This window comes from Bacillus rossius, chromosome 2 (genome assembly GCF_032445375.1).
Source record: "Bacillus rossius redtenbacheri isolate Brsri chromosome 2, Brsri_v3, whole genome shotgun sequence".
NCBI lineage: Eukaryota > Metazoa > Arthropoda > Insecta > Phasmatodea > Bacillidae > Bacillus > Bacillus rossius.
Genome location: NC_086331.1, coordinates 130,462,762 through 130,486,342, shown reverse-complemented (window position 1 = coordinate 130,486,342; position 23,581 = coordinate 130,462,762). Strand labels below are relative to the sequence as shown.

General features: G+C 49.7%; 1 protein-coding gene across 4 annotated transcripts in view; it reads left to right on the top strand.

Moving 5' to 3' along the window:
* LOC134529836 (zinc finger protein castor homolog 1) overlaps nt 1-23,581 on the top strand; it is a 141,021-nt gene that overhangs the window by 641 nt on the left and 116,799 nt on the right. The window lies entirely within an intron of this gene.

The following is a 23,581-nucleotide window of genomic DNA, read 5'->3' as shown; positions in this document are numbered from 1 at the left end:
GTAGCGCTGTTCGGCTTCTTGCCTCCCTCACGGACACTCCCCGTAGCGCTGTTCGGCTTCTTGCCTCCCTCACGGACACTTCCCGTAGCGCTGTTCAGCTTCTTGCCTCCCTCACGGACACTTCCCGTAGCGCTGTTCGGCTTCTTGCCTCCCTCACGGACACTCCCCGTAGCGCTGTTCAGCTTCTTGCCTCCCTCACGGGCACTCCCCGTAGCGCTGTTCAGCTTCTTGCCTCCCTCACGGACACTTCCCGTAGCGCTGTTCGGCTTCTTGCCTCCCTCACGGACACTCCCCGTAGCGCTGTTCAGCTTCTTGCCTCTCCCACGAACACTCCCCGTAGCGCTGTTCAGCTTCTTGCCTCCCTCACGGGCACTCCCCGTAGCGCTGTTCGGCTTCTTGCCTCCCTCACGGACACTCCCCGTAGCGCTGTTCAGCTTCTCGCCTCCCTCACGGACTCCCCGTAGCGCTGTTCACCTTCTTGCCTCTCCCACGAACACTCCCCGTAGCGCTGTTCAGCTTCTTGCCTCCCTCACGGGCACTCCCCGTAGCGCTGTTCGGCTTCTTGCCTCCCTCACGGACACTCCCCGTAGCGCTGTTCAGCTTCTTGCCTCCCTCACGGACACTCCCCGTAGCGCTGTTCGGCTTCTTGCCTCCCTCACGGACACTCCCCGTAGCGCTGTTCAGCTTCTTACCTCTCTCACGGATACTTCCCGTAGCGATGTTTAGCTTCTTACCTCTCCCACGGACACTCCCCGTAGCGCTGTTCAGAGCGTGGTCCTTAGGTCTCCCACGTGTGTTACATGTGTGTGCTAGTGAGCGACTGTGGTGTCATCAGACACGTGAAAGCTTTTAGTTTCTGATATCTTTCCCTGACTTTTATCGCGAATAGCAGATGACGTGCGCCATGTAACAATTTGCAACAAAACTTAATTTACAATGCTTATAAGCGACACATATGTTCCACTCGGGTAATAATGACATGTTAATGCAATAAGCTTTCATTTCGAGTGTGACCCCACAAATTATAATTTTTTTCTGTATTATATTGTAAGCTTTTATCTCAATTTTAACACGACAGAGCCTAATTTTTGACGTTTCATGATTTTGTACCTAGAGACCGGAAAAAATCGCGATTTCAATGACCTGTAGGATATACTCCATGATCCTCTATGCAGGCGGGAAAATTACATCTGTTCATTGGCTACTGACTCGTGACACCTGTTAACTGGGACGTTAGTGATTCTCGATACTTCTTTTGTTGAAGGTTTTTCATTGGCCGAGTGTCATTCAGATAAACTGTGGCCCAATCACTGATGCGGTAAAAAGGCAAACGGATGTTGATTCTAGCCTATCACGAAATGAATCCGTGAATTTTTCCGGTCTCTATTTATACCCTGTTGGCTTATACTGTGTTTGACAAGTATCAGTCTGACAGCCAAGAGGTGTCTGACAATGGACAAAGTCTCGTGGGTAGCGCAAGTAGAACATTGATATTACCAGCACCATTCCACGAATGTTGAGCTACGTCGCATGCCCTGTCCAGCTATGAACTGTCATTTCAGAAGTTGCACTGCCAGCTGCGTATTAATATTTGAGTAATCCAAGATATCGGGCCCTAAACTCTCATAATTAGAGACCCGTAAAATACGCGGATTCATTTCGCGATAGGATAGAGTCCAAATACTTTTGACATTATTTTGCTTCAGTGATTGGACCACAGTTAATTTGAAGGACTCTGGGCCAATGAAAAATCGTTAACAGAAGAATTAGCGAATCACGATCATTCCAGTCAACAGGTGTTACGAGTCGGTAACCAATCAGCAGATGTAATTTGCACGAGTGCATAGAGGATCATGGAGTCTATCCTTTAGGGATTTGAAATCGCGAATTTTACAGGTCTCTACTCATAATGAATTCTGGTTGCAACCAACGTGTCCAAAAGTTGTGGAACGCTGAGTCTTTGGTGTGATTTTTGAAAGCTAGCAAGGCATACAAGCAACTGCAATAGCCATAACAACCCTGTGTCGTGTTGTATGTCAACAAACTGGCTCATGTCGTCATGTCTCTTCTGTGGCCAGCAGTCTCATGCGATTCTCTTCGTGCATATTGTCGTCGAATGATACAGAACTACATTTTTTTTTTACTTTTTTACTAGCCGTAGGTGAGACTGAAGTGTTTCTTTTCGACATGTAACTTAACGTCCAAATTCTTTTGTTTATAGATGTTCATTTCATTTTATTATAATTGCGTTTAATTATGCAGAGACCGTAAAAATTCGCGGATTCAATGACCTTCAGGATAGACTCCAATATCCTCTACACACTCGGGCAACTGCCAACTGTTCATTGGCTGTTGACTTGTGAGTCGTCTCGACTGGGTGGCCTGTGATTCGACACTTATATGAGTGAGGGTCTCTAATTGGCCCGCAGTCCTCCAGATTAACAGAGAACCAATGACAGAAGCAGCACTAAGGTATAATTATTTGAATTTTAGCATAACACGAAATGATACCGCGAATTTTTCAGGTGTCTAATTATAGGGCATTTCTTTAAATTTATCATGATAGCTCTTTTACATTGGTTGTTTTGTCGCAAAATTTGCCAGCAGTTATTTGATAATCGTTGTTTGTGCGTTGTAAAACGTCACGCAAGCTATTTGATAACTTTTAATAAATATCTCGTGACAACATTTGTAACGAAACCAAAATGTGAGAAAGCCATCGTGATACATTTGCAGGAATAGCCGTTAATTAATGATTGCAATAACAAGACAATTCAGTGACCAACATGGTGTGTGAGATCAAACTAAGTATAAAGTGAAGTGAAACGAACATGCTTAAACGCGGTAAAAAAAATAATAATTTAAATCGTTGGATAAACGAATTTTTTTTGCATATCTACTTCACAGGTAGGGACTGGAAAAATTCGCGGTTTGAATAACCTCTAGGATGGACTCCACGATCCTCTATGTACGCGGGAATATTACACCAGCTCATTGGCTACTGACTCGTGACACCTGCTAACTGGGATGCTTGTGATTCGATACTTCTTACGTTGAGGGTCATTCATTGGCTCACAGTCCTTCAGGCAAACTGTGTTCCAATCACTGAAGCGGCAATAAGTTACACGCACTTGGATTCTAGCCTATCGCGAAATGAACCCGCGAATTTTTCCTATCTCTATCTACAGGCCAGTAATCATTATTTGTGCGTCAAAGGTCACTATTTAGAGTCACGGCCAAATCGGCGAGTTTGCACTTTTGTAAAGTTCCCGTCCTGACTGGATGCGGTTTCTTCGTCGCCTCTTTACTCGGAAGGCAACACTAAACCTCAGAGGGATCATCCTGCCGAGTCTGCTGTGATGACTGGGTTTCTGCTGACCAGACCAGCCTGCGGGGTGATTACGTCTTCATCGCTACTTTTTCTCTTGGCGCAGTTATGGCTTTGAATATATATAAAGGTTATGGTATCCACTAGGCGCCGATGGAGTCGTGGACGTAGAATAAATCGCACACAACTAATAAATAACAGAAAGAACCGAGTGGCCTCAAGGAAATTCTAAACATGATTGGCTAATTAAGTCGCCAACACCTATGGCTGTTTTGTTTTGCATCGACGGGTTCAGACCGAATCAGTTCTAAAACACATTTATTATTCATATTCATTTTTATTTTTATCTTAGTTTATTAAACCAAATTGAAGTTCTGTTGTATAAGGTAACACCATGCAAACAATAATTAATAATAATAATAAATTAATATTGGTAATAAATAATATTCATTCAAGAAATATAAAATATTGCTGACTGAAAATAAAATTAACTTAATTTCGTACGCAAAAAACTGCTTGAAGAAACGGTGGGGCCAACGCACACTATTAGTTTGGTAACGACCTCTCGCTTTCTCTCTTGCTCTATCTCTCTTTCTCCCTATCTCTCTCTGTTCTTTTAAATGCGTTGATTGCCTTTTGAGTATTTCGTTGCAATTCCAACCTATACTTATCTTACAGGATACTGAAGTAATGAGGTTTGTTGGGTTACCCAGCATTCAAGCCACTCAATCAGAGAGGGACACAGGTAGGAAAATAGTAATAAACGACGTACAAAATTAACACATAAAAAAGATAAAGAAAAAGGATTTCTTAAAAAAAATGCTGGATGGAAACGAGTTTGAACATTTGAATGGTGTGACAACGTGTATTTCCCTGCTAAGCTACAAGAAAATATGATTTCTCTTTAGGGGTTTCGGGAGGAATAGTAATTGTAAATATACGCTGCTGAGAAAAGCTCATTCCAGGTCGGACTGGCCGCTGCCGCGAGCAGTGTGGGTCTGCTCGCCGCTGCCTTGCCTCTGCTCGTCTCTGCCTTGCCTCTGCTCGCCGCTGCCTTGCCTCTGCTCGCCGCTGCCTTGCCTCTGCTCGCCTCTGCCTTGCCTCTGCTCGTCTCTGCCTTGCCTCTGCTCGCCGCTGCCTTGCCTCTGCTCGCCTCTGCCTTGCCTCTGCTCGCCTCTGCCTTGCCTCTGCTCGTCTCTGCCTTGCCTCTGCTCGTCTCTGCCTTGCCTCTGCTCGCCGCTGCCTTGCCTCTGCTCGCCTCTGCCTTGCCTCTGCTCGCCGCTGCCTTGCCTCTGCTCGCCTCTGCCTTGACTCTGCTCGTCTCTGCCTTGCCTCTGCTCGCCGCTGCCTTGCCTCTGCTCGCCTCTGCCTTGCCTCTGCTCGTCTCTGCCTTGCCTCTGCTCGCCGCTGCCTTGCCTCTGCTCGCCTCTGCCTTGCCTCTGCTCGCCGCTGCCTTGCCTCTGCTCGCCTCTGCCTTGACTCTGCTCGTCTCTGCCTTGCCTCTGCTCGCCGCTGCCTGGCCTCTGCTCGCCTCTGTCTTGCCTCTGCTCGCCGCTGCCTTGCATCTGCTCGCCTCTGCCTTGCCTCTGTTCGCCTCTGCATTGCCTCTGCTCGTCTCTTCCTTGCCTCTGCTCGCCTCTGCCTTGCCTCTGCTCGCCTCTGCCTTGCCTCTGCTCGTCTCTGCCTTGCCTCTGCTCGCCTCTGCCTCGCCTCTGCTCGTCTCTGCCTTGCCTCTGCTCGCCTCTGCTCGCCTCTGCCTTGCCTCTGCTCGCCTCTGCTCGCCTCTGCCTCGCCTCTGCTCGCCTCTGCCTTGTCTCTGCTCGCCTCTGCCTTGTCTCTGCTTGCCTCTGCCTTGCCTCTGCTCGCCTCTGCCTCGCATCTGCTCGCCGCGGCGACTGCAGGACTACCAACATCGCAATTACATTAATACATAATACGTGTCCTTTCAATGTTATAATATGTAGCCATACCAAATTAGTACTCTCAAAGTCTAACTAGTATTATCTTATTTATCATAAATGGGAGTAAAATAATGATTTTTATAAATAAAAGTTATTCAAATATAGTGCAATGTTGGTGCTGGTGTTTCTTAAAACCAGGTTATGAGAATTATCGTTCAGTCGAGTAATATCATTCGGTTCTATACAAATTGGATTTCGTGGGAGTAAAATAACAGAAACAAAAACCGTGTAGCCTACATCTTCACGAGAGTTTTTGGTAGCTTACAAAATCTTTTTACGTATACAAAGAAAGTTTGTCGATGCTAGTCTACTCATATGTGTTCGTACTATAAAGCTGAAGTTGTGAGAAAACTAGTGCATAATATCCACTAAATACTCCAACTATTTGCGGTATTTATATATTTCACATTATAGAAGACAAAAAAATATTTTTAAGTTAATACTACCGGGGAATATACATGCAAGAATTGTTTTTCATTTATAACTATCGAAACAATGGGAGCCAAAAAGATTTGTTTTCAAGCAAATCAATTTTCTTGTAATTTTTTTTGTTTAGTATATTTGTTAATGAATCATTATGTAATAAGGAATAAAATATTAACAAAAATATTCTCATGAATACCGTGTGGTACCCATTAAGGTTACAAGTTGTAGGGGCGGTTAAATTTGTTGCTAACAGGATGTATTGCTGCAAACACCAAAAGTAACGGATCTAGTTTTAAAGCCTATTTTATCATTTATAATCATTCTCGTTACTAATTTATTTCTTGGCACAGTGATGATTTCCTCTGAGTAGTATATAGTATGTAATTTGATGTAATTAAGTGTAGTATGTCCGACAAAGAGAATATATCAGCCTCTACAAATACAGGAGACACAACTAACAAATAGTCACTAATTATTTGGTAACTTCTCCCTAGAGTAAAAAGTGCCGTCACGACACAAATGAAGATTTAAATAGCTCGTAGATATCATAAATAACACCAGAGACCGACAGATCTCTAGCAGTACTGTTCCACAATAGATGGCAGACCTCTTTCTTTACCTGGGGGCCCGCCAAGCGCAGCCTTTAGAGCGAAGCAGCACAAATAGTCTAGTTTCATGCCGCAAATATTCCCTCGGTCCGACGCCGCTAGGACACTCTCGTGTCGGCTGCCAGACTCGCCTGGCACTCTGATTCCCAGCCTCGGCGTCAAAAACACCGCAACTGCACAGCAGGGTTCTTCAGCTGCAACAGTGTAGCGACAGTCTTGGTGGGTTCTTCAGCTGCAACAGTGTAGCGACGGTCTTGGAGGGTTCTTCAGCTGCAACAGTGTAGCGACGGTCATGGTGGGTTCTTCAGCACCAACAGTGTAGCGACGGTCTTGGAGGGTTCTTCAGCTGCAACAGTGTAGCGACGGTCATGGAGGGTTCTTCAGCTGCAACAGTGTAGCGACGGTCATGGTGGGTTCCTCAGCTGCAACAGTGTAGCGACAGTCTTGGTGGGTTCTTCAGCTGCAACAGTGTAGCGACGGTCATGGTGGGTTCCTCAGCTGCTACAGTGTAGCGACGGTCTTGGCGGGTTCTTCAGCTGCTACAGTGTAGCGACGGTCTTGGAGGGTTCTTAGCTGCAACAGTGTAGCGACGGTCTTGGAGGGTTCTTCAGCTGCAACAGTGTAGCGACAGTCTTGGTGGGTTCTTCAGCTGCAACAGTGTAGCGACAGTCTTGGTGGGTTCTTCAGCTGCAACAGTGTAGCGACAGTCTTGGTGGTTTCTTCAGCTGCAACAGTGTAGCGACGGTCATGGTGGGTTCCTCAGCTGCTACAGTGTAGCGACGGTCTTGGAGGGTTCTTCAGCTGCAACAGTGTAGCGACGGTCATGGTGGGTTCTTCAGCTGCAACAGTGTAGCGACGGTCATGGTGGGTTCCTCAGCTGCAACAGTGTAGCGACGGTCATGGTGGGTTCCTCAGCTGCTACAGTGTAGCGACGGTCATGGTGGGTTCCTCAGCTGCTACAGTGTAGCGACGGTCTTGGAGGGTTCTTAGCTGCAACAGTGTAGCGACGGTCTTGGCGGGTTCTACAGCTGCTACAGTGTAGCGACGGTCTTGGAGGGTTCTTAGCTGCAACAGTGTAGCGACGGTCTTAGAGGGTTCTTCAGCTGCAACAGTGTAGCGACGGTCTTGGAGGGTTCTTCAGCTGCTACAGTGTAGCGACGGTCATGGAGGGTTCTTCAGCTGCAACAGTGTAGCGACGGTCATGGAGGGTTCTTAGCTGCAACAGTGTAGCGACGGTCATGGAGGGTTCTTCAGCTGCTACTGTGTAGCGACAGTCTTGGAGGGTTCTTCAGCTGCAACAGTGTAGCGACGGTCTTGGCGGGTTCTTCAGCTGCAACAGTGTAGCGACGGTCTTGGAGGGTTCTTAGCTGCAACAGTGTAGCGACGGTCTTGGAGGGTTCTTAGCTGCAACAGTGTAGCGACGGTCATGGAGGGTTCTTCAGCTGCTACAGTGTAGCGACAGTCTTGGAGGGTTCTTCAGCTGCAACAGTGTAGCGACGGTCATGGTGGGTTCTTCAGCTGCAACAGTGTAGCGACGGTCATGGTGGGTTCCTCAGCTGCAACAGTGTAGCGACGGTCATGGTGGGTTCCTCAGCTGCTACAGTGTAGCGACGGTCATGGTGGGTTCTTCAGCTGCAACAGTGTAGCGACGGTCTTGGGGGGTTCTTCATCTGCAACAGTGTAGCGACGGTCTTGGAGGGTTCTTTAGCTGCAACAGTGTAGCGACGGTCATGGTGGGTTGTTCAGCTGCAACAGTGTAGCGACGGTCTTGGTGGGTTGTTCAGCTGCTACAGTGTAGCGACGGTCATGGTGGGTTCTTCAGCTGCTACAGTGTAGCGACCGTCTTGGTGGGTTCTTCATCTGCTACAGTGTAGCGACGGTCATGGTGGGTTCTTCAGCTGCAACAGTGTAGCGACGGTCATGGTGGGTTCTTCAGCACCAACAGTGTAGCGACGGTCATGGTGGGTTCTTCAGCTGCAACAGTGTAGCGACGGTCACGATGGGTTCTTCAGCTGCAACACCGCAGATAATGTTTTAGCGGGGTGCACACTGACGCAACACAGAGACTACCTACAGCAGGGCGAGCCGTGGTGGGACGTGGGCTTCCATGTCGTCACGTGGCTGGAGTGGCAGGCTTCCTGATTAACCCCGGGCTCTGGCGGTGATAGGACGCGGCGGCCCAGCTCCCAGGCAGACTGTTCGCCCCGCGATGGAGACCATGTCTGTGTACCTGCCAATCACTAACTGTCTCCAGCAATGTACACTAGTTCTTTGATCGTAAATGGAACAGTAATATTCATCATCTATTTAAACATTAGTACATTTACTAAAAGCAAGTATCACTCACTATCACTACAAATTGGTTTCTATTCTTACCCGCGAATTAACACTTTGTGTTGTCCCTATAAATTCTATTGTTCCTTAAATAGCATTTAAGTAATATTAAATGCGCACATTAATAAAGCACGATAAAACAAAATAAAGGCCAATTGTTGTATATTTGATAATCTATTCCACGGTATTAAAAAATTGTGCTCGAATATATCATCACTTAAAATATAAATTAATGCGCAAATTTTCATAAGAAATTCTGAGTTTTATCTCGACAATCATATTTTATTCATGAAAAAAACCATTACTTGTTCAAAGTTAAAATATTGTACTTGTAATAATGCAAACTATTTTTTGAACACTTGTTTTCAAATGATTTTTTTTAAGTACATTAAATATTTTTCTGTGTACGCATTTTACTTCCTTTCTCCAATTATTTCGTTTTAATATGTAAACTTATGATTCATTTTCACACTTCCACACATCCAACTTTCAAGAACTTCAATGAAAGTTATTTTTTGGGCTTTTCCAAATTTCAAGTGTTTATAGTAAATATTCCCACATGCAAATATACATAAAGATCACATACAAAACGTAATGAAGATGAATTATTATCTAAAATAAAATGAGCCCGGATGCAGAATGAAGTGTATTGGGTCCTACCTCCACTTGGTGGCTGCGTGGCGTGTTCCTTCTCCGTGTTACTTCTCCGTTATCCTTCTCCGTGCTCCTTCTCCGTGTTACTTCTCCGTGCTCCTTCTCCGTGTTACTTCTCCGTGCTCCTTCTCCGTGCTCCTTCTCCGTGTTACTTCTCCGTGCTCCTTCTCCGTGCTCCTTCTCCGTGCTCCTTCTCCGTGCTCCTTCTCCGTGCTCCTTCTCCGTGCTCCTTCTCCGTGCTCCTTCTCCGTGCTCCTCCGTGCTCCTTCTCCGTGCTCCTTATCCGTGCTCCTTCTCCGTGCTCCTTCTCTGTTCTCCTTCTCCGTGCTCCTTCTCCGTGCTCCTTATCCGTGCTCCTTCTTCGTGCTCCTTCTCCGTGCTCCTTATCCGTGCTCCTTATCCGTGCTCCTTCTCCGTGTTCCTTCACCGTGCTCCTTCTCCGTGTTCCTTCTCCGTGTTCCTTCACCGTGCTCCTTCTCCGTGTTCCTTCTCCGTGTTCCTTCTCCGTGCTCCTCCGTGTTCCTTCTCCGTGCTCCTTCTCCGTGCTCCTTCTCCGTGTTCCTTCTCCGTGTTCCTTTTCCGTGCTCCTCCGTGCTCCTTCTCCGTGCTCCTCCGTGCTCCTTCTCCGTGCTCCTTCTCCGTGCTCCTTCTCCGTGTTCCTTCTCCGTGTTCCTTCTCCGTGCTCCTCCGTGCTCCTTCTCCGTGCTCCTTCTCCGTGCTCCTTCTCCGTGTTACTTCTCCGTGCTCCTTCTCCGTGCTCCTTCTCCGTGTTCCTTCTCCGTGTTCCTTCACCGTGCTCCTTTTCCGTGTTCCTTCTCCGTGCTCCTCCGTGCTCCTTCTCCGTGCTCCTTCTCCGTGCTCCTTCTCCAAAGAGCACACATGCCTACATCAACTATTCTGAATTCTTCCTACGTGTTTTCATTCAGCCAAGAAATCGTACATTACGAAACGATTTGTTCAGATATGTTGCCAACAACAAAAGTTACAAGTAGAATTGCGGACAGATGTTCACAGGCAGGGACGTAACTGGACTAGTTGCCACCCGGTGGCAACTACTCATCTTCGCGTCCCCCTCCCCTTTTTTTTTCCAAACCAGCCTAACAAAAACCTTTCCCGGAAAAAAAAACCCATATAGTCACCACACATTAATTCCACTATCCCAAATATTTTTTATTCAACTTAGATAGGGAATAAATAGATTTACTTTAAGCCAGGCACTGGTGTAGAGCGAGTGTAGAGCCCAGGACTGGGGATATGTGCACGGCGAGAAGGCCAGGCACTGTTGTAGAGCGAGTGTAGAGCCCAGGACCGGGGGAGATGTGCGCGGCGAGAAGGCCAGGCCGCGGTGTAGAGCGAGTGTAGAGCCCAGGACCGGGGGAGATGTGAGCGGCGAGAAGGCCAGGCCGCGGTGTAGAGCGAGTGTAGAGCCCAGGACTGGGGGAGATGTGCAAGGCGAGAAGGCCAGGCCGCGGAGTAGAGCGAGTGTAGAGCCCAGGACCGGGGGAGATGTGAGCGGCGAGAAGGCCAGGCCGCGGTGTAGAGCGTGTGTAGAGCCCAGGACCGGGAGAGATGTGCAAGGCGAGAAGGCCAGGCACTGTTTGTAGAGCGAGTGTAGAGCCCAGGACCGGGGGAGATGTGAGCGGCGAGAAGGCCAGGCCGCGGTGTAGAGCGTGTGTAGAGCCCAGGACCGGGAGAGATGTGCAAGGCGAGAAGGCCAGGCCGCGGTGTAGAGCGAGTGTAGAGCCCAGGACCGGGGGAGATGTGCGCGGCGAGAAGGCCAGGCCGCGGTGTAGAGCGAGTGTAGAGCCCAGGACTGGGGGAGATGTGCGCGGCCAGAAGGCCAGGCCGCGGAGTAGAGCGAGTGTAGAGCCCAGGACCGGGGGAGATGTGAGCGGCGAGAAGGCCAGGCCGCGGTGTAGAGCGTGTGTAGAGCCCAGGACCGGGAGAGATGTGCAAGGCGAGAAGGCCAGGCCGCGGTGTAGAGCGAGTGTAGAGCCCAGGACCGGGGGAGATGTGCGCGGCGAGAAGGCCAGGCACTGTTGTAGAGCGAGTGTAGAGCCCAGGACCAGGGGAGATGTGCGCGGCGAGAAGGCCAGGCCGCGGTGTAGAGCGAGTGTAGAGCCCAGGACCGGGGGAGATATGCGTGGCGAGAAGGCCAGGCCGCGGTGTAGAGCAAGTGTAGAGCCCAGGACTGGGGGAGATGTGCAAGGCGAGAAGGCCAGGCACTGTTGTAGAGCGAGAGTAAGGCCCAGGACTGGGGGTGATGTGCGCGGCGAGAAGGCTAGGCCGCGGTGTAGAGCGAGTGTAGAGCCCAGGACCAGGGGAGATGTGCGCGGCGAGAAGGCCAGGCCGCGGTGTAGAGCGAGTGTAGAGCCCAGGACCGGGGGAGATGTGCGCGGCGAGAAGGCCAGGCACTGTTGTAGAGCGAGAGTAAGGCCCAGGACTGGGGGTGATGTGCGCGGCGAGAAGGCTAGGCCGCGGTGTAGAGCGAGTGTAGAGCCCAGGACCGGGGGAGATGTGCAAGGCGAGAAGGCCAGGCCGCGGTGTAGAGCGAGTGTAGAGCCCAGGACCGGAGGAGATGTGCGCGGCGAGAAGGCCAGGCACTGTTGTAGAGCGAGAGTAAGGCCCAGGACTGGGGGTGATGTGCGCGGCGAGAAGGCTAGGCCGCGGTGTAGAGCGAGTGTAGAGCCCAGGACCGGGGGAGATTTGCAAGGCGAGAAGGCCAGGCCGTGGTGTAGAGCGAGTGTAGAGCCCAGGACCGGGGGAGATGTGCGCGGCGAGAAGGCCAGGCCGCGGTGTAGAGCGGGTGTAGAGCCCAGGACTGGGGGATATGTGAGCGGCGAGAAGGCCAGGCCGCGGTGTAGAGCGAGTGTAGAGCCCAGGACCGGGGAGATGTGCGCGGCGAGAAGGCCAGGCCGCGGTGTAGAGCGGGTGTAGAGCCCAGGACTGGGGGAGATGTGCGCTATGAGAAGGCCAGGCCGCGGAGTAGAGCGAGTGTAGAGCTCAGGACTAGGGGAGATGTGCGCTATGAGAAGGCCAGGCCGCGGTGTAGAGCGGGTGTAGAGCCCAGGACTGGGGGAGATGTGCGCGGCGAGAAGGCCAGGCCGCGGTGTAGAGCGAGTGTAGAGCCCAGGACTGGGGGATATGTGAGCGGCGAGAAGGCCAGGCCGCGGTGTAGAGCGAGTGTAGAGCCCAGGACCGGGGGAGATGTGCGCGGCGAGAAGGCCAGGCCGCGGTGTAGAGCGAGTGTAGAGCCCAGGACCGGGGGAGATGTGCGCGGCGAGATGGCCAGGCCGCGGTGTAGAGCAAGTGTAGAGCCCAGGACCGGGGGAGATGTGCGCGGCGAGAAGGCCAGGCCGCGGTGTAGAGCGAGTGTAGAGCCCAGGACCGGGGGAGATGTGCGCGGCGAGATGGCCAGGCCGCGGTGTAGAGCGAGTGTAGAGCCCAGGACCGGGGGAGATGTGCGCGGCGAGAAGGCCAGGCCGCGGAGTAGAGCGAGTGTAGAGCCCAGGACCGGGGGAGATGTGCGCGGCGAGAAGGCCAGGCCGCGGTGTAGAGCGAGTGTAGAGCCCAGGACCGGGGGAGATGTGCGCGGCGAGAAGGCCAGGCCGCGGTGTAGAGCGAGTGTAGAGCCCAGGACCGGGGGAGATGTGCGCGGCGAGATGGCCAGGCCGCGGTGTAGAGCAAGTGTAGAGCCCAGGACCGGGGGAGATGTGCGCGGCGAGAAGGCCAGGCCGCGGTGTAGAGCGAGTGTAGAGCCCAGGACCGGGGGAGATGTGCGCGGCGAGAAGGCCAGGCCGCGGTGTAGAGCGAGTGTAGAGCCCAGGACCGGGGGAGATGTGCGCGGCGAGATGGCCAGGCCGCGGTGTAGAGCGAGTGTAGAGCTCAGGACTGGGGGAGATGTGCGCTATGAGAAGGCCAGGCCGCGGTGTAGAGCGGGTGTAGAGCCCAGGACTGGGGGAGATGTGCGCGGCGAGAAGGCCAGGCCGCGGTGTAGAGCGGGTGTAGAGCCCAGGACTGGGGGATATGTGAGCGGCGAGAAGGCCAGGCCGCGGTGTAGAGCGAGTGTAGAGCCCAGGACCGGGGAGATGTGCGCGGCGAGAAGGCCAGGCCGCGGTGTAGAGCGGGTGTTGAGCCCAGGACTGGGGGAGATGTGCGTTATGAGAAGGCCAGGCCGCGGTGTAGAGCGTGTGTAGAGCCCAGGACTGGGGGAGATGTGCGCTATGAGAAGGCCAGGCCGCGGTGTAGAGCGGGTGTAGAGCCCAGGACTGGGGAGATGTGCGCGGCGAGAAGGCCAGGCGGTATTAGCATACGCCCCAGGGCGCCTCGGCCTATTCATGAGGGATCGCGTCCCGCAAGAGTGCAAGTGGCCTGTCTTCCCCTCGCTCCAGCATCCTCCGTGTATCGATTTATCGAACGTCTCTCCCCCCCCCCCCTCCCCGGGGAGTACATGCACGCGTGCAGTATGTCAGCAGTGTTGCCAGATGTCCCGTGACTCTCGTCTTGGAAGTGTGTCACTTGTTTGTAAGTGCTTGTTTACTTAAAACGTCAAAAAATGTCAATATCAAAAGACATAGCTTTGCTTCTGGGTTGTAGCCGTGTCCTTGGCAAATAATTCACCGACGTTTCGGTCGACATTGCAATCGACATCATCAGGAAGCAGTAACCAACTTTTCCCTGATGATTGTGACTGCAATGTCAACCGAAACGTCGGTGAATTATTTGCAAAGGACACGGTTACAACCCATAAGCCAAGCTACTTCAGATAATGGCCGTGAAAGCCTGCGAACATTATTAATCTAACGACATATTTGCTCAACTAATTTACTGTGCTGCAGGTAGGTCACATTTCATATAAGAAAATAAGATGCCATTTAAGGACGCCAAGAAAAATATTATTGCTAGACATCAGCAAATTAAAACAAAATGTCAGCGGTTGGAGTTTGCATATTAAAAAGAAGTCTAGTCTGAATGCCAAGGAACAATGGAATTTGTTTTCATTTATATGGAATAATGCATATTATGTTTATGCGTTTCTCGCTACGAACGTAATACGCAGTATGTCCCATAATTTAACGTCAAGCCGAGACAGGTGATAGGCCAGTAAATTACGGTTCAGAATTTTTAATAAATTCAAATAGGGTGCCGTAATTGTAGAGTTATGGGCATTTTTTTTTTTTTTAAGTTTTTAAATCCACTCACTCCACCAAATTATTAGATACCTACTCTGAATGAAACTTTCTGTCATGCAATTATTAATAAACAAATCAATCAAAATAGAATCAAGCATGCTATATTTTAAGGAAAAAAATATTTCTCAGATACATGAAGCAAAATCATTTTAATCTGGTGAATTTTACTAGCTATACAGTAAAAAAAATTACTTTTACAATTTAGCAGGTTATGTTTAATTACGACTAGTTAAAGAAAATAACTTACTAGCTCTGCGAAATGATTTTTCTTTACAGTGTGAATATCAAATTTATACCTTTAAAAATTGCTGTCGCATCATTCGTGCAAATAATTTCTTTCCCCCAAAATTTAGAATGTTTGATTTAATTTTTATTTTTTTTACAATAGTATTTAGTGTTATATATATATGATTGCGTAGCAAAATATTTTAGTCACAGAATGTAATAATTTGGGGCAGAGTCGGGATTTTAATATATTAAAAAAAAATCATTTAACTCTAAAACAACAATACTTTTTTATTTTGGGTTTTTGAATCAGAACCGTCATAAAATAGGCTTTCACCAAATTCCCGGCTTGACGTTTAGTTACGGAGACGTCCTGTATAATGTAATAAAGGTAACGTCAATAGGCACACTTGCGGTCAGTTGTAGCTCTGCAAATGTTGGCAACACTGTAGGCTTATGTCAGGCAGCAGCGCCAGCCTAGATTTATCGGCTGATGAGTGCGTGCCTGGTTTTTGTATTCCCTCTCGTCTACGTCAGAGTGCGCAGAAAGGGCGGCGCGTGGTAGGGAGGGCTGCTTTGTTTTCGTGCCCGCCCTTCTCCCCCCGACCAGCCCTTTAATAAAGCGCGAGCCGCGATCACCTGGACTTCAGGGGGTGAGTTCCCCGCTACTTCAGTCCCCGCTTCCCTCTTGTCTCTCCGCGGAGCACCGCCTCCCCTCCAGTTCTGCTGCCGACCTAACCTATCTGCTCACACAGCGTAGTACTGCAGCTAGGACTTTTCAATGACAGATGGTGGCAATTTCTCTAACTGACCGACAGCCTTTTACTGGCGACAGGTCGACCTGAAGCTATGTCACCACTCTGGAGTCTAGTCCGACGCCACAGTTCGCGACCGCCCCACTTACACGATCATATTACACAGCCACATTGAGTGCTAACTGGCAGCACGACGGGAAACGGCATAAGCCGCCCCCAAAAAGACCAGACCTGACCAAACCAATGCGGACTAAAAGTCCAAGTGCCCCACCCCTTGCATAGTAGAACTTCTACCACGCCCCACTCTTCTTCCAGGACCATCCTTCTATTCCTGTAATCCACCTGCTTGTAATAATGCATGACCTTTGCATCCCGCATGTATGTGCCCAGGGTTTTCCCTCTGTCTATGGAGGTTTTACCTGGGCCCAACTTATCTAGTTTTAGTCTAGAATTATGAGTGAGGGGAGTTAGTCATGGCGAAAACGTCTGCCATGGCTGGCCAATCCCCTCCTAGCACATGATGCACGTGACCTTTTCTGCATGGTTAAAAACCCGCATGTTTAGAGCGTATAGGGCTTTCCCTGAGACGCACTTAGAGTCTTCCCTACCTAGACCCCTCCCTTGCACACTTAGTTTTAACTTAGGTTAGGAAATAAAAAAAAAACTGCTCGCAAACACAGCTGGGCGAGCTCAGCTGATCCGCCACCTCGGGCAAACTTAGTCCCTGCGGGCAACTCAGCTTCCACTGCACCTGGTGAACTCACACCTGAGTCGGCAGCAGTTGCCGCTGCTTTGAAAATACTTCCGACCTAACCTATCTGCTCGCAAACACAGCTGGGCGAGCTCAGCTGATCCGCCACCTCGGGCAAACTTAGTCCCTGCGGGCAACTCAGCTTCCACTGCACCTGGTGAACTCACACCTGAGTCGGCAGCAGTTGCCGCTGCTTTGAAAATACTTCCGACCTAACCTATCTGCTCGCAAACACAGCTGGGCGAGCTCAGCTGATCCGCCACCTCGGGCAAACTTAGTCCCTGCGGGCAACTCAGCTTCCACTGCACCTGGTGAACTCACACCTGAGTCGGCAGCAGTTGCCGCTGCTTTGAAAATACTTCCGACCTAACCTATCTGCTCGCAAACACAGCTGGGCGAGCTCAGCTGATCCGCCACCTCGGGCAAACTTAGTCCCTGCGGGCAACTCAGCTTCCACTGCACCTGGTGAACTCACACCTGAGTCGGCAGCAGTTGCCGCTGCTTTGAAAATACTTCCGACCCAGAACTAACGAAAACTCACTAAATTATTCTTATCGAGCTGTAGGTACTTTTTATCGTCACGAACTTATAGTATTTGTTAAACAAGTCTGATGAATCTGATTAGCCGAAGACCATCTACAGAGAGTTGTTTGGTCACCAAAACGTTTAGTTGAAATTAGGTGAAATTAGAACTGCAGAAGAGGGAGTTTTATCCCACAGCAGCCTTTTTACTGTTAAGAGGCAAGTCGTTACACATAACTGTCCACAGCATAGATTGTAGCTTTGAGCTAGGAACAGCGTAAATGTAAACTATCGGAACCGAGAAAAAATAAACTTATCTTTGGCCTGAAACAATGTAAGCCAACACAGTCTTTTAAAACTATATTATGTCCATTACGTACCCTAAGTAAATTTCAGACTTCTCCTATACTAGTGGGTTCAGCAGTGTCTAGGAACATGTTTCGGGAAATGCTTTACGGGTAATTTTGGGTAGGTATTATGATAACTTTATTTGGGTTGCGTTCATCGTGACAAAATATGTTGAAACAGGCATTTGCGTGTTCCTACAAAATCACCAGCCGTTGATACGCGAGTGGTTGGACGACTTAGCAGCATATAAATTCAGCAAGCTGTCAATAACGTACATAATTTATCATGCAAATCACAACTTAGGGAGAGTTCCGCTCATCAAAGAAGGCGGTTGGAAGGTTAAAACTTACATTTTAGAATGCAGCAATCATTTTAATTCCAAGTAAAGCTATTATACTGTACGTCAAAATGATACCTGACTTTTGACATTTAAGTTTTAAAAAATGTTATTAGCTGTTGCAAAAATTGCTGAGCCAAATTATTATGGGCGCCAGGAAAAAAATGTTTGTTGCAAATTAATTATGGAAATTTTATTTTCACGGTGTATGTATATATTTGCCAAGTTTTCTTGTGTAGAACTTCGTGGAAATTCTTTAACAAGTTCGGAAGCTCTTTTATCAATAAAAACAAGGTTATTTTTTAGCAGACATGCTGATAAATCTCACGAATCGTTAAAAACAATTTATGGGTTTCAGTAGCATTCAAAAGTTTGTAATTTCATTTCATTTGAAACTCTAAAAGGCTAATGAATATGGTAATGAAGAAAACTAATTAAAATTTTATTTTTCTGCTGTTCATAATTCTTAAATATTTAGTATTTTTTTACTTTTAATTATAACTTATATGTTATTATCGATTTCGACCACTAATGTGGTCCTTAAGTTCAACGGGACTTGGACAAATTTTACTCGACACTAAAGGCTATTTACATATGTTAACCGTTGGGTTTTACTTGCGGAAACTTTCCCCATTCGACACATTCGACAGGGTCGCACACGACGTTGTAACGGCCGCGACTGAGCACAGGCAGCAGCACATGCAGTAGCACATGCAGCAGCACATACAGTAGCACATGCAGTAGCACAGCCAGTAGCACAGACAGCACAGGCAGCACAGGCAGCAGCACAGGCAGTAGCACAGGCAGTATCAAATGCAGCACAGGCAGTAGCACATGCAGCACAGGCAGTAGCACAGCCAGTAGCACATGCAGCACAGGCAGTAGCACAGCCAGTAGCACATGCAGCACAGGCAGTAGCGCAGACAGAACAGGCAGCACAGCCAGTAGCACATGCAGCAGCACAGGCAGTAGCACATGCAGCACAGGCAGTAGCACAGGCAGCACGGACAGCGCCGCAGCCTTGGCCCTGGGTAGTCATGTATTCAAGACAGGAAATCGCCGACAGCCGCCGTGAGTGACTGGCGACTGGAAAGGAGCCAGGATCAATAGTATCCTGCGAAGAGTGATTTTTTCGGTGATTTGGACGTGTTACAAACACGACACCTGCCCGGCGCGAGCTGTTATTAGCAGAATTCCCGCGCGCAGTTCGCTCTCGATGCCAACAACCCATGTACGTCCCCGGCTGTCGCTTCCCGGAAACCAGGCGAAACTAACACGCGTCCGAACTCGTGATGAACGAGGACACGAGGGCAGCCGACGCGAACAACACAAGCAGTGAGAGTAAAGGAGAAAAAACACGAACAAAAAAATTTTTTCTGAAAGATCATCAGTGTAGTTCTACGTAGCCTTGCATAAAATAAATGGTCGGAAACGTATTTCCATACAACGCAGGTTCATTAATTTTGTACGAAGTCGTGTACGGGCAACAACCAAAAAAAAAAGAGGCAGATAAAGATGAACAGAGCTAAAATAAAAAGGAAACAAAACACAACCTCGGTCATTATCGTAGCTTGTTTACTTGGGCCTCATGCGCGGGGAAAGGTAAAAAAGCACTCATTCTCAAGGTGAGCACATGAATTACAATGCTATCAATCAGACTTTCCGTGAGCCTGAATAAAAACTGTGGAGTGAAAAATAAACCCTACTTGCAATATCCTGCGCCTAACATTCACAGTGAATAATGTAACTTGCTTGTCGCGTGCAAAGAGATCCAATCGACTAGAATTCTGCGTGATAATTTAACGTTCCGTGCCTGACGTTTTATGTGGTCACGTGAGCTCTGCTCCATTTAGAACTTGCACCAACGATCTCCCGTCGGAGGAACGGCCGACATGGTGACCTCGGCGATAGAGCTCCGGTGTTCGTATCTTGGGCGAGCCCGAAGATATGCGCGGATATCACCAAGTCGGTGCCATATTGCTTTCTACAGACTGACACCGGGCAACTTGTGCATATTGTTTGCGGGGGAAATGCGAACATGTTATCACCCTAGAGACCTGCAAATTTCGCGGATTCTTTCCATGATAGGCTAGATTTCAAACACATATACCTCTTAGATAATTTTGCTATTGGCTCACTGTTCATCTGGACGAATCTCAACCAGTTATAAACCCTCAACCAAAGAAGGATCGAATCACAGACAAACCAGCTGAGACGACTTACAAGTCGGCAGCCAATGAACTTGCGTTATTTGCCCGAGTGTACAGGGGTGTGTGCAGTCTATCCTGAAGGCCATCGAAACCGCGAATTTTGCAGGTCTCTAGTTATCACCTCTTGCTAACAAATAACAGTAGTAAAATGCACTCATTTAAAAGCTGAAGTTTACAGCGATATGGACATTAAAGATTCACAGTGGGAAATATATATTGACAGCAATAAGCTTGGTTGTTGGTACCATATAACTGGTCTCGCAAACCTTGTAACTGTTATAAACTACTTTTATAAAGTTCTGTTTACAGATAACTTTTTTTCTAATCGTAAAGGTAAATTATTGCTACATTTTAAATCTGGTATTGTGTCTTTTCTCAGTATTATTTCTATACAAATTTTTTTTTATTGTTGAGTAACCGCACTATGATGAATGAAAATTCCTGTAAGTAAAATGCATTCAGAGTAGAATATGAATAATAAGTGAAATCTGCAATAAACTAGTAACTTAAAAAAAATTGGTTGCCTGTAAAGTCGGTTTACGGATGATAGTTTAACGTGACATCATAAAAAAACATTGATGAAATTATTGCATACTTTTATGAATATAATTGAATCATTTTTATTGAATTATCACTATTTTGTATGGATACAAAGAAGGAGTGAAATGAAATCTACAATTTAATTGATAAATTTACTTTTATTTCCACTCATTAATTCAATAATATGTTTATTACTTTAACGATCAGATTCTTTTAACTATAACTTTTATACATGTTTGCTATTTAACTTCTTTCAATCTGTGTTATTCTGTTAATAATAGGACGATGATAGGAAAAGTAGGAAACGAATGGGAGTGTTTCAAGTTTGATGTGCCTCGAAAAAGTCAAATGGATGGTTGTTCCAATCGAGTGGAAGAGAGATAGATGCGGTGCAAGCGTACAATGAGCGTAACGGGACACAGCGTAATGGGACAATGTGCGTAGCGGGACACTTTTTCGTGCGTGCAGCCGGCGTTCATCGATTTATTAGACGTTGTCACGTCAAAGAACGCCAGCTCAAGAAACCACCCCATCAGGCCGTCCCGTCTGAAGGATACGTTCCTCTGCTGCGGTGATGAAGTGCCGGCGAGTGTGTGTCCCAGCTGAGCGGCTGTGAAACAATTAACGAGTTCCACTTGGCACCGCGCTAACAGACAAGTGTTTAGCGTGCCGGTGATTGGGCAGGCGGAACGGTCAGGCCGGTGAAAACTTTGTTCCCCTCTGCTGTGTCGAGGAAAGCCATCTTCCCGGTGAAACTAGTAATACTAGAGACCTGAAAAATTCGCGGATTCATTTCGTGTTATGCTAAAATTCAAATAATTATACCTTAGTGCTGCTTCTGTCATTGGTTCACTGTTAAACTGGAGGACTGAGGGCCAATTAGAGACCCTCACTCATAGAAGTGTCGAATCACAGGCCACCCAGACGAGACGACTCACAAGTCAGCAGCCAATGAACAGTTGGCATTTGCCCGAGTGTGTAGAGGATATTGGAGTCTATCCTGGAGGTCATTGAACCTGCGAATTTTTCCTGTCTCTACTAATAATTTGATAAACACGCCATTTTACTGTGGCGTAATTTAAATGCCAATTAAAGATGTACAGTTCAGTTTTTTTCACATATGGAAAATAATGAATAGCAATGCTTGAAGTAGAAAATGTACTAGAAATATTTGAAAAAAAGGAAGTTATATCAAATGTTTAATAGCTTGCACCATTACTTGGCACGAAATAAAAATGTAATCACTGGTAAGATTGTGCAGATATGTTTATTTTTAAAATAACTTTTCCAATTTTATAACATCTTCAAAAAAAATCAGAAAGAAAAATTTTTAACTTGCTATCACAAAAATAAACCAGGTTTTTTATCTGGTAAAATACTCTGTTATGACCGTGTTTTGGCATCGTACCATAAAACAAAATAAAACATGTTCAGGAAGATATTTTATAATTTATTTGCAACTTATATTGCCAGTGATTAAATTTTAAATGGATACGTATGACCTCGAACAGTGTGATCAGGTTTGTTTTATTATTTTTTTCCTTGTAACTCATCTTTGTTCGGTGGGTGACCTGCGGAAGGGGTCACCACTTGTCAAGTCGACGTGCTGATTACTGACGTGATGTTTCTGTTCACCTTCAGTATTCTCTTACGTCGTTACTCACAAAAAACGTGACTTTCTTCTCAATTATCTTTTTATGTTCTTGCCCGTGCGCTATTAATGAAAATAATATATTTTTTAGGACTTGGGTAATATATTGGTATCAGCAAAAATACCATCTCATTCAAGTGAAAAAAATGCGTGTGATGAAATGAATTTTGACGGTGCTGCATATAAAAATACTGATCTGCAACTAAAGAAACTTAAGCACAGAATGACTCTTTAGGCCGTGCAGGGTCGCGCAGGGTCGCGCAGGATCACGCAGGGCCGTGCAGGGTCGCGCAGGGTCGCGCAGGGCCGCACAGGGCCGCACAGGGCCGTGCAGGGTCGCGCAGGGTCGCGCAGGGTCGCGCAGGGCCGCGCAGGGTCGCGCAGGGCCGCGCAGGGTCGTGCAGGGTCGCGCAGGGCCACGCAGGGCCGTGCAGGGTCGCGCAGGGTCGCGCAGGGCCACGCAGGGCCGCGCAGGGTCGTGCAGGGTCGCGCAGGGCCGCACAGGGCCGTGCAGGGTCGCGCAGGGTCGCGCAGGGTCGCGCAGGGCCGCGCAGGGTCGTGCAGGGACGCGCAGGGCCACGCAGGGCCGCGCAGGGTCGCGCAGGGCCACGCAGGGTCGCGCAGGGCCGTGCAGGGACGTGCAGGGCCGCACAGGCCCCGCAGGGTCGCGCAGGGCCGCACAGGGCCGTGCAGGGTCGCGCAGGGCGGCGCAGGGCAGTGCAGGGCCGCACAGGCCCCGCAGGGTCGCGCAGGGCCGCACAGGGCCGCACAGGGCCGTGCAGGGTCGCGCAGGGTCGCGCAGGATCACGCAGGGCCGTGCAGGGTCGTGCAGGGTCGCGCAGGGCCACGCAGGGTCGCGCAGGGCCACGCAGGGCCGCGCAGGGTCGCGCAGGGTCGCGCAGGGTCGCGCAGGGCCGTGCAGGGACGTGCAGGGCCGCACAGGCCCCGCAGGGTCGCGCAGGGCCGCACAGGGCCGTGCAGGGTCGCGCAGGGCCGCGCAGGGCAGTGCAGGGTCGCGCAGGGTCGCGCAGGATCACGCAGGGCCGTGCAGGGTCGCGCAGGGTCGCGCAGGATCACGCAGGGCCGTGCAGGGTCGCGCAGGGTCGCGCAGGGCCGCACAGGGCCGCACAGGGCCGTGCAGGGTCGCGCAGGGTCGCGCAGGGTCGCGCAGGGCCGCGCAGGGTCGTGCAGGGTCGCGCAGGGCCACGCAGGGTCGTGCAGGGCCGCGCAGGGTCGCGCAGGGTCGCGCAGGGCCGTGCAGGGACGTGCAGGGCCGCACAGGCCCCGCAGGGTCGCGCAGGGCCGCACAGGGCCGCACAGGGCCGTGCAGGGTCGCGCAGGGTCGCGCAGGATCACGCAGGGCCGTGCAGGGTCGTGCAGGGTCGCGCAGGGCCACGCAGGGTCGTGCAGGGCCGCGCAGGGTCGCGCAGGGTCGCGCAGGGTCGCGCAGGGCCGTGCAGGGACGTGCAGGGCCGCACAGGCCCCGCAGGGTCGCGCAGGGCCGCACAGGGCCGTGCAGGGTCGCGCAGGGCCGCGCAGGGCAGTGCAGGGCCGCGCAGGGCCACGCAGGGCCGCGCAGGGCAGTGCAGGGCCACGCAGGGCCGCGCAGGGCAGTGCAGGGACGTGCAGGGCCGCACAGGGCCACGCAGGGCAGTGCAGGGACGTGCAGGGCCGCACAGGGCCACGCAGGGCCGCGCAGGGCAGTGCAGGGACGTGCAGGGCCGCGCAGGGCCACGCAG